The sequence below is a fragment of the Falco rusticolus genome, chromosome 7 (genome assembly GCF_015220075.1).
Source record: "Falco rusticolus isolate bFalRus1 chromosome 7, bFalRus1.pri, whole genome shotgun sequence".
In the NCBI taxonomy this organism is placed as follows: Eukaryota; Metazoa; Chordata; class Aves; order Falconiformes; family Falconidae; genus Falco; species Falco rusticolus.
In genome coordinates, this window is record NC_051193.1 from 32076173 (window position 1) to 32087617 (window position 11445).

At 43.6% G+C, this 11445-nt stretch overlaps 1 protein-coding gene across 8 annotated transcripts in view; it reads right to left on the reverse strand.

Annotated features, from left to right (window-relative positions):
* PPM1A (protein phosphatase, Mg2+/Mn2+ dependent 1A) overlaps positions 1-10851 on the reverse strand; it is a 35216-nt gene extending 24365 nt beyond the window's left edge. For 5 of the 8 annotated variants that reach the window (XM_037393420.1, XM_037393422.1, XM_037393419.1 and 2 more), the window contains exon 1: positions 10471-10851. The gene's annotated coding sequence lies outside the window, so the exon portion shown is untranslated. Of the gene's footprint in view, positions 1-4265; positions 4284-10217; positions 10235-10254; positions 10272-10470 lie in introns of those variants that run through there. The other 3 variants (XM_037393417.1, XM_037393414.1, XM_037393415.1) reach the window with 3 other exon arrangements.
* Between the last annotated feature and the right edge of the window lie 594 nt (positions 10852-11445).

The window sequence follows — 11445 nt, forward strand, 5'->3', positions numbered from 1 at the left end:
CTCTGAAATGCTGATTTTGTGGAGGTCAAACTGAAGGACAATCTCTACAGCAAGTGCAGGAAAAATTCAAGTTGCAGTTTGCAGACAGAAAAGCAAGAATACTGTACAGGGTCTAGAAAAATCAACACAGGTAACATTATCTTAAAACACAAGAGTGCCAAAATTCAAAGGACTACAGCATCAGAAACAAAAGTGAAATACTGAATGGAGCTTGCCAAAGAGTCAGTAGCTAAACTCCTTGAAAACAGACACAAGTGGAGAACAGAGTGGCAAAGAAAAAGAGGGGTAATTAGTATACTGGACCATGGACAACCATGGACAACCACAGATACATCACTGGAATGCATGAAATTTCTTTGCCCCTTCATTTGTCTCTCAAATTATGCTATCCAGACAGGAGAACTATAACTCCTTCTGATACACAGGAAAGTAAGTTCTGCTATTTTCCTATTTGTTATTCATTTGCTTGAAGGTTCAAACGAAGGTAAGTCTTAAGTTGTTCACAAAAGACAGTTCATGTAACTTCATGCACCCCTGTAAAAACACAGTTTATTTTTCCAAGGAATCCAGACACTGATTTGACTGTCTTGTCCAAGAAAATCAACTACCCCCATCTGAAACTTGTACTTCAACAACATCTAATTTAATAATCCTTTTTAAACAATGTTCAAGTTGTAGTCCTTCTACTAGGATAAGCTGCTTATCTGAATCACACTGAAATCATAGGCACTTGTTCAAACTACAGTGACAAACATCCCCATACTCTTAATTTCCTGGAACAATTCTCCAAGTGACATCATGCCCTGTGTGTTGTAATGAGCACCATAAAGAAAGATTACAATCTTTACTTGAACTACAGGGCACAGACCAAGTCACCAAATTATACAGACTGCTCCTGAACAGAAAAAGGGCATTTGATCACTTCAACTCCAATCTGATCCGTGGTACTTTTCCTCCTGCCTTAAGCAGGCTGCTGGATGCAGTAACCAGTCAGCACGTAACTGTGCAAATGTGGAAACATTCTCAGAAGTTAAAGCCTGTTGAATGAAAAACTGACAGTACATACTGGATGCCCCAAATCAATTTATGTTAACAAACAACATGTCAGAGATCATCTGAAGGATCGGAAGAATGACTAAAATAAAACAGAACACGCAGATGAGGAGACATAATTACACCACAGTCATGGGCCGAATGAAGTCATGAAAAAGCTTCCTGCCAACGAAACTATTTAAAAACTATTGGAGGCTATACGACTGAGTTCTGGCACTCACAGTTCAACAACATCAACAAAGTCCTGAAAATTACAGTTGATGTTTCTGAATGTATATTTGCAGACACAGGAATACACTGCCAACTAGTAGACATGAATTGTCCATGAAAGAGAATTAAAAGTAGTAAAAGACAGAAACCGGGCTATTTCAATAAACATGGACTAACACACGATTTCCCCATCAGAGTACTTGCTTCCTGGAGATGCAACTAGTCTGCACTGCATTTCAGTACACAACTGCAAATAGAACATACGAAGAAACTACCATATGGGTAAAAAAAAAGTCTGTAATAACATTAAGAATTTTTTGCTTTAGGACAGACGTAGGAGCTATGGCACATGGTGGACAAAGGGAACAGGAAAAAACAGACAGCTGGAAACATTACTTTAAAGAAAGTAAAGAGAAATATCAAAGCTCTCAGAAACAGGCCTTCAGACTGGACACAAGTGAGACAGGGCACAAAACCCCCAAAGGTAAGCAAGTGTGTGAGACACTGTGTGCAAGGGAAAGTATGAATACTTTCAACCTTTCCCCACTTACAAGGGGGGAGGGAGGGTAATTAATATGCAACAGTGCTTACAATTACAACTTCTTACCACAGCAGAAAACATTAAATCACTGCACCTCTGATACACTCCTATGAACTCTGACCTCTTGATAGCTGGTCCACAGGCACTCCATTTCACTGAGCTAGGTTGTTTTGTTGTTTAAACCTTAACTTCTGCTTAAAACCACTAGGAGCAGACAACCTTTCCAAATGCCTCCCCGTACTAAGCAGCAAAACATTTTATCTCACTTGTTTTCCTATGTCAACTTATTTTTTACGTGTGTACATGGTAGAGTAGGTAGGATTTAGGAGAGAATTGCTAAAGCTTCCAGAAGTTTTCTGGAACACAAAGTAACCACTATAAGTTAACACTATCCCTCCAACAACACATTTCAGCTTTTTCTTAAAATGCCTTTTCCTCTTCCTACCTAACTTTCCTGCAGACAACTAAACCTGTTCCAAAGTTAAACTAGGAGCTTCTAGTCTCAATATGAATGTATGTTGGCTGAGGTCCAAACTCTCTCCAAAGGAGATGTATGTAATCTGATTTTTTTAAAAAGAAAGCCCTGGATGTTGAAAAAGATAATTAACCTCTAATAAATTATTCCTGCAGAAATTTGAAAGATGGTGATGTAGTTTCAAGATTTATGGAGTTGCTTTCATTTTATTATGGTCAGTTACTGCAGAAAATTAACTTCTTTCGAGAATCACTAGCACCACTACCAGAAACAGAAAAATCATTATATTGATTCTGAGAGGAGATACAACTTATATCCACAAGTACCACTTGCTCATCATGATCCTAACATGACTTGCACCCTCAGAACACAACTAAGGTAACAATTCTTGGTCTGGAAAGAGCTCTTTCTTCTTTCTAAATATTTATACTACAAATTAGAGGTGGGAAAGCATAAGAAAACCCCCCACCAGGCAGCAGTATTAAAGTACAAGCAGCCCAATCACTATGGAAAACTGCGTAGACAACCAAAACTGTGTAAGGACTTCGAAAATCAATCAGGTAGCTCTCCATAAATTCATATACTGCTGTTTGAACAGTATGAGAATGAAAAAGCCAAGGTCCTTGCTTGAAACATTAATAAGCAGAAAACATGCCCATGCTGGTGTCTTGCTCAGCACCTTTCTGGTTATACTTAATTTTCCCAAAATTTCTTACTCAAAAGTGTTGGAAGATAAACAAAAGACACCCATTTTAGACACGGAGATTAGACAACTACTTTGTTAATAGCACACAAACTCCTGCAGACTCCAGCCAAAATTCAAAGCTCCTTTGGAATAAGCACTGTAAAAAGGAACTGGAAGATCCAAGGAAGCTGCAGTCTATGTAGACAGAAGTTGGGAGGAGGAAAGGCCTTGCTTCATCTTATATATCAATGAGAGAAAGATTCAAAATTTTTAAAAGAGCAAGGCAAACAAGTGAAAATAAGAATCCCTACCAAACTGCTCATGTCAGAAAGAGTACACAGTGCTATGCAGCTATTCCAACAGAACTACACACAGCAAGTTTCACCAGAGAGAAAATACAGGTGAAAAGGAAACAGAAAATGACAACAGAAGAATGGAGTTACAGTAAGTGCTAAGAACTGAATTACATCCCATCCCCCCCCCCCCCCCCCCCGTATTTGTACCACCAAGCGGGCTCTGCCACTGTCACCTACCATCACAACAGACTACTACCCCACTCCTAGGCATCATGGGCCTAACTGGCAATTCTTACTTGAGTATAAGCCTCTGAAAGCCCAAGAATCAAACAGATCTGAACACATCACATGCTTCAAGTAATAGCTAATATAACCCCATGTTCTTTACATTTACTTTTTTAAAAATCTCTTATTTACAGCTTGAAGCCTCAGCATCTTCGTTCACTGCCAGTGTTACCAATCAAACAATACCTGCCTTAAAAAAACCAAGTTGAGATTCATAGCGGAATGTTTTCTTTAGGGGAAGAACCATACTATTCCACTGCTACTTCTGCATCAGAAAGAAGAAAACCCACACAAAACCCAAAGAGCATTTGCTTTTTCATCAAGTCCAGCTAAAGATATTTAGAAAAATCAAGGCAGAATTGGAGTCCTAGCTCATCCTGCCACTACCCCCAAACCGGAAAGTGAAGTTACTGGGTAAAAAGCCTCTACACCAGAATGACTTATTAGAATGACCAGGACTGTTCAGGTTGCTCAAAAGCCACCGGAGTAAAGTCAAGCTACGGCCAATTTGTCTTTGTCAGTGTTTTAGGTGAAGTGTTACAATAAACTAGGAAAATGATGCTACATGGAAAAAGGTACCAGTGGGATTATTCACTGAGACTCCAAAAAACAAAAACAATAATTAAAAAAAAACAACAGAACACCAAGTGCATTAATTGAACCATTCCTGAAACATGGCAAAAAAATATAAAAACATTAAAAAATTACATGCACACTCACTCTCTCATCTGTCGTGATGAAGTTCAGGACACTGCCACTTTTTGGGGTTTCTTAACAGTTAACATAATTTAGCATTGTCACCTGTGGTAGCGTGGATGAAGTCTTGTAGAATCCCACCATCCTTCTGTCACGCTGTTTCACCAATAATCTCACAACAAACAACTTAGTGTGATGATTCCATTTTCTTTAGGTATCTAGGACTGTATTAACGTAAAATCTATCTCCTCTTTACTTCTGTCTCCAGTTGCTCACCAAAGTAACAGCTCTTCCTGAAACAATTATTTAAAGCTTTCAAACTTCAGATCCTCCTAACTTCAACAATGAGTATCAGCCACCTATTTCTGATTTGTCTTACAAGTAATTTATTAATCAGTATGGAAGAATAAAACTCAAGTGAAAATATGGTTTATACAGATAGTGCTTGGGAATAAAATAAACTATTCAGAGAACACGCAACTGGTATGCATGTGCCCAGTGATTAGAAGATGTTTGCATAAAGGGCCCAAAATTTCCTGTTTAGCCAAGTACTCAATATTATGAAATAATTCCAAGTAAGATACATAAGCCATTTCCCAGACCCTTCATTCTACATGAAAATATTTGTGGAGCTCTAATCTCAGCAACATAACCACTATTCTGGTGGACATAGGAAAAGTAGCATACAGGATACTTAAAACCTGATGACTACACATGGGAATGGGAATAAAATAGGAAATGCTGTGAAGTGTACAGCTGTAACCTGGCTTTGCCTGCAAGGAAATGACATCAAAACTATGCCAGAAGCACATTAAGACGTGGAAGTCAAAGCCTCAAGGCTTAGGAAAAGCTGGAGTTTGTTCATTTGTACACACACACAGAGCTTTTCTTTACAAAGCTATTTTGCCCTCACGTCCCCAGCATTCCTATCTCATTAAAAGAACAAGGACAGAGGATGACTGCTGCAATAAAGCAGATTTTTTTCCCCCCTCAAGACTACACAAAAATATAAAAAAAGAAACCAAGTGAAACCCCCTATTGTTTTATCCTTTTATGCAGACAATGACCTGCAGGACAGGCAGCTTTCCTCAGAGGGTCACACTGATTACCAAGTTCCCTTCTATCAATATCAGTGTGGAGCTGACATTTGCCTAGATGAACAAGGCAGTAAGGTGCTCTCCCGAGTCCAAACTTAAGTTCACCACAGCTCTAAATCTTCTGGTCACCAAATGTCACTGTCAAATTCACCTGCTCTTCAAAATATAAACAATGCCAGTGCCAGCATTTCCAAAGCTTTCAGGGCCTCATTCTGCAGCCTCCAAGTAGTTCTTCATGGAGAGCAGTAGTACTAGGTTTTTAAGAGGGACCTGTCCAAATATCTAGTATAATTGATTGGGGGAACCAGACAACTATTGACCGAAACTGCTTATTTCTTCATGAAATGTTACTACAATTTCATCCTAACCACTTACCTGCCCACATTTTCCTGCATTCTGCACCCCTTTCCAAATATCAGGTTTTACTTAACTTAGCAGACAGCTGGAGAACTCCTTAAACTCATCTCCAAACACAGAACTCAGGCTTTACACAGTTTACACAGTTCTCATGGCTATTGCATTTTAGGGCATTTCATAAGTAAAAAATGCGACGTAGTTTTATGCACAAATAGCTATGATATATGGTCAAGGAGAATACAGGCTACCATTCAAATTCCAGATCAAAATTAAAGTTGGCAGTTAAAATGATTGTACGCATAGATACAGAAAATCCTTCAAGTTACAGCTGAGACCCTGTTTCATCCTCTAGGTCACAATCCAGCAAGACATTTAAGTATGACAGCAACATCATTCATCTGAGCAGTCCCACATAATTCAGTTGCATGTGGCACATCTGGGTAAGCACATTTAAGTACTTTGCTTTATTTAAACTGCAGCTATCAGAACACAAGTCACGTTACACTTGAGTTTCTTGGGTTTGTAAACTATTATCGTAGAACACTTTAGAGACCTTTTTATCTACTAAAATAATCTTATCTGAATGGAGAACTAAGATGTTGGCAATTAAAAGGCTAATGTACTTTTTTCTATATGTGTAAACTGCTAGCATTTCTCTACATTTTAATACTGAAACCTGATCAGCCAGTTTTGGTTTTTTCCTCTGCATCACTTAGATGCTCTTTTGCTACTATACTGCTACGAAGTTTATACTCTAAACAGCAGAAATGTACTTCATTGGAACTATGTGTATAGTAAGGAAGTTTTTATTCTGTTGTTTTAGTCACATATAAACACCTTTTTAGAAAAGCTGTTAAAAAAATCTGAGCAACTGTTTCACATATTTATAAACACACTCTGTTTTTTAGACTTCAGTAGCAAGCTGAAATATCCATTAGTTAATTTTAACAGTACATGAAAACAAAAAATTTAAAATAAACACTCAGTAAAACAAACTCTTGTTCAGCTTAAAAACAAACAGAAATTTCAAAAAAAAAACCAAAACAAAAAGACTTGACATACATCTGTAACTTAGTATGTGGTTTAACACAGAGCAGAGTTTAGCAGACAGAAATACTGAAAAGCAGACCATACAGCACTGGTTTAACACCAGTAACACTCAGCCAGGTGCTGCCTCTACTCAGGAACAAAAAATCAGTCTACTCACTCCCATAGTATCACACTTGCCTTCCTCTCCAGCCCAATTACAATCTCCTTGGTCCAAACATTCTTCCTAGTCTTAAGATTTAAATTACTTACTCTATCAATATCAAATCTTAATAAATCCTAAATTGTTCCTTCACAGACAGATAGCAACAGGAACAACATGAAGAAGCTACAAGCAGATAATGCTGTCTCCACTGTGATCTACACCACATCATGGCTCAAATAGACGAATCCTTCTTAAAGATCATTTTTATGCACTGGCTAATGGAATGTACATAAAATGCCATATAAACCACATTCTATGTAAATTCCCTCAATCTCCTAAACATCTTAAGAACACCAGCATTTTTTCAGGGATTACATAGCGTTTACACAGACTTTGTACTTTGCCATTCTTTCAAGGAAGAGCAATGGAGTTAAGAATGTTTAAATTTTACATGTTTATTTCTTTTCCTAGTATTTTTAACTGAAATTTGGGTCACGTGACTTAAACTACAGAGATCTGTAAGAGTTCAGCAACAAAGTAGTATCCAAAAAGAGCTTAATTTTCAAAAGAACAAATGACACTACGGGTTCCATCATTTAGAACAGTTACAGACGATACAACAATGTTTCAAAAAACCCATAAAAGTGAGGTATAATTTCTGAGAGAAGAGGAACAAAAATTACAAAGGGCCATGTGCAATAGTAAGAATAAATGTTGTCTGACTCAGGTGTAGCTATGATAACCCACTACTGTCTTGACTTCAAACACTGTTACTGTTCAAGTCTTTAAAATGAGCTGCAGGTTTGCAGACACAGAACAAATACAATTCATATTCATTCCAAAACGTGCTTATTTAACAACACAACCTACATCATTCAATCACTTAATTGCAATGCAGTTCTGCTCAGCCAATTACATAAAACAGTATTTTTACATCAGAATAAACCTGAACATATAAAAATTAAGTCAATAGTAGTATCAGTATTTTAGGAGGAAATATGTTATTGTTAAATTACTTATATTCAGGTCGCCTTGTGAAAGCAGCTGCTTTGTATTCCCTACTTCCACTAAAAAGGAAAAGTGCAGTAAGATCTCTTATTGACAGCTGCATTCAAAAACATACCAGTTACATAAGTTTGCAAATTATACTGTGCCAGTTAAATATCTAAGCATTTTAAGAACTGTCGTTAAAATGCTATCTCAGCAAGAATGACTCAACTTCACTGCCTAAGCTGCACTTCAGATAAGCAACTAGCTTGATTTTATAGAAAAAACTTTTTTGTATTCTGCTTTAATCCAAATTGCACTAAGTGAGTTTGCTTGTTTAGACCTGCAAGCTTCACCAGTCATTTGGCATTTCCATCTCTCCTCCTCATTTCAACAAAAGTATCTTAAGCTTACCTATAGACAGTTAAGCAAATACTTGGGAAACAAGTAGTTTTCTACTGTACCTCAAGGGGAGAGATTTACCAGACAACCACCAGCCAAAGGACTACACCTACAAACCAGACCTAAGCCTTGCCTGTATACCAGAAAAACACGGCTATGCCAGAAAAGCGTGAGAGTACAGACCAGCTCTCTCCAGTACAAGCTACATTTATCAGAGGGTTTTATCAGATATCTATGTCTGTGAGGAAAACATTAATAACTGGCATGATGCATCAGCAAGTCTTTTACTCTCAGCCCAATCTCACAAACAAAAGATAGACCCAGAAAGGCCTGGAAGAGAAAACTTTAGGGGCAGCTATCCCTACCCCAGGGAAAAACGCTGGTACACCTATCAAAACTGCTTTCCTTCAATGCCTTTCCTGATTGCCACTTTGACTGGATAGGTCAACTGTAAAACTTCCTGACCCACATTCCCCCCCCACCCCCCGGCATCTCTGATGTTATTCACAGAAAAACTATGAACAGCAACAGAAAGGAAGCTATCAAGAGAAGAAATGTGGGTAGAACTTGCACAGTTCTTGGTCATTTGGCAAGTCACACAGGGTCCCGAGGAACAGCAGCCGTATTCCTTTAATTTCACTAGTGCTTCACAAATCCTGCTTCAGCCACCTAACCACTGATAATGTACATGTACAGGCTCAGCAAAGTGCTACCTACACAGGCTCATGTTTGGAAAGTTATTTCCTAGAATCACAGGAGTTAGAACTTCTACTTTACAGTTCTACTTACTCTGATGTTAAATGTCACAATCTAAGGAGAACGCATCACCTACCTTCAAACCTACTGCTCTCAGGATCTAAACACTGCCTTTTGTTTACAAATAAATAAATGAATCTTCTGTATGACACGCAGGACCTTAAACCTTAGGGTTACCACACAGGCCATCTTAATAACTAGGACTTTCTCTTTTCACAAAAGGTACAACTCAAAAAAAAAATTAGTTCCTCCCACATACTACCGTAAACTTAAACATTAGTTTTGCAACACCAAAACTTTGCCATACACATGGCAACACTGAAAAACTGAAGCTGTACTAATTAAATACAAATACATTAACGAACAGATGTCTACAAAATCAGTTCTTCTGAAACTAACTTGCTGACAGTCTTAAAACTGTATCCTATCCTATCCTATCTATTATAATGCAGCTAATGTAATAAAAAGGTTACACATATGCTCAGAAACTCTGGCATTTAACATGCAAGCCCAATTATCCAGTACATCACTGGACAACTTTTTAATACAGGAGAGTTGCTTTTAACACGCATGCTATGACAGATCTCAGATCATCAGCGTAACCTTTGCTCACGACATTGTTTTCAAAGGCAGCGAAATCTCTCTCAAACTTTAGGCGTTGGCAAGGGAAAACCGCCCGCTGCATAATAATGTCACTATTTGGGGAGTGCTTGATGCTCCGACCCTCGCTAGGGTGGGGTGCTTTATAAATAGATGCGGGTTTTTTTTCCCTAGTGCCGTGCCCCAAGCGTTTGGGTGGCGATGGGAGAGCAGGCTGTTTATAGCCATTATTAAATGAACTCTGGATCGGCCAAGAAAAGGAGGGGGGAGGGAGAAAAGGAAAGCTGCTGCTACCTGAGCCGGGCCCAAACCCCTCTGTACGTCGTCGTCCTCCTCCTCCCTTTCTTTCCCCATGCCCAGCCCCAAGGGGCTGCCCTACCACCCCCCACCCTTTTGCAAAGGCGCCTGCAATGCAGGGGCTGCGCAGCGGAGCTCCGCGGCCAGGCCACCTTCAGCCCGGGGGGGGGGGGGGGGGGGGGGGGGGGGGGGCGGGGGGGGGCTCCCGGCAGCAGCATCTCGAACAGGCCCGCACCCGCGCCGCCCCCCGCCCCATCTCCCTCCCTCTCGCCACCCCCGACCAGGTACCAGCTGCCGCCGCCAGGGATGGCGCCTGGCTCCTCACCCGGGCCGCAGGAGGCACGGCCCCCGCCACGGGCTCCCCGCTCCCGCAGGGCCGAGAGGCAGAGCAGCCCCCGCGCAGGCCGCCCCCGCTTGTTTACAGGCCCCGCGGCCCAAGCGGCGGCGGCCGCAGCTCGCCCAGCGCCCGGCGCAGCCCGGCCCCGCCGCTGCCCCCTCAGCCCGGCCCGCCGGAAGCCCCGCGCGGCGCGGCACCACTTACCCCCCGGCCGCGGCGGACGGCGCCGGCTGTGGCGGGCAGGGCCGCGCTCCCGAAGGTGCGTGGGGGCAGGGAGGCCGGGGGCAGGCGGGGACGTCCGCGGAGGGGCCGGCGGCGGGCGGGCGGGCCGGGGGAGAGGGGGAAGGACGGGGAGAAGGAGGAGGGGGGCACCCGGCTGGCGGCCTCGCCTCAGCTCATTCACAGGCGGCGGCTGCGGAGGGCGGCTCTCTGCCCAGGGGGAGCCCAGCGCTCATCTCGCCTCCGCTCCGCTCCTCGCTCGCCGCCGCCGGCCCCCCGCCCCGGCCCCCTCCCGCCCGCCCGAGCTCCGCGCCCACTCGCGGAGCGCCGCGGACCGCCGTCCGCCCCCCGCCTCTCCCGCGGACGGACACACAGACACACACACACAAACGCGCGCGCGCGCACTGCGCCGCCGCCTCCGCCTCCTCTCTGCGCAGGCGCGCCTCGCGCGCCCGCCGCGCGCTCGTGCCTGCCGCCGTTCCCCTCCCCCCACCCGCCCCGCCGCGGCCACCGCGCGCGCGCCGCAGGGGACGGGGTGGGGGGTGGGGGCGGAGGCGGGAGTGGGTGCGCGCGCGCGCCCCGTCGCCCTTTTCCCTCCCCGCCGGGGCCGCCCCCGCCATTAAAAACCAAAACAGAACAGAAACGCAACAAAACGCCAAACGCGACAAACGCCGCTTTTCGGGGCAAAACCCCGCCCTATGCCGCGCGCGGGGTACCCGGATGTCGGGGCCGGCAAAGCCGCGGGGGGGCGGGGCGCCGTCACGGGTATGACATCACCCCCCGCCCCGCCCCCCCTGCTTCGCCGCGCTGCGCAGGCGCGAGGGAGCGGCACGAGCGCGGGCGGGCTGGGGCGGTGGGAGACGTCGTGGGCGCCGCCTGTTTCTCTCAGGGGAGGGACCGGGGCGAGCGCTGGCGGCTCCGGCGGTGGGAGTCGGTGCCGGTGTCGTGGCGGCAGCTCAC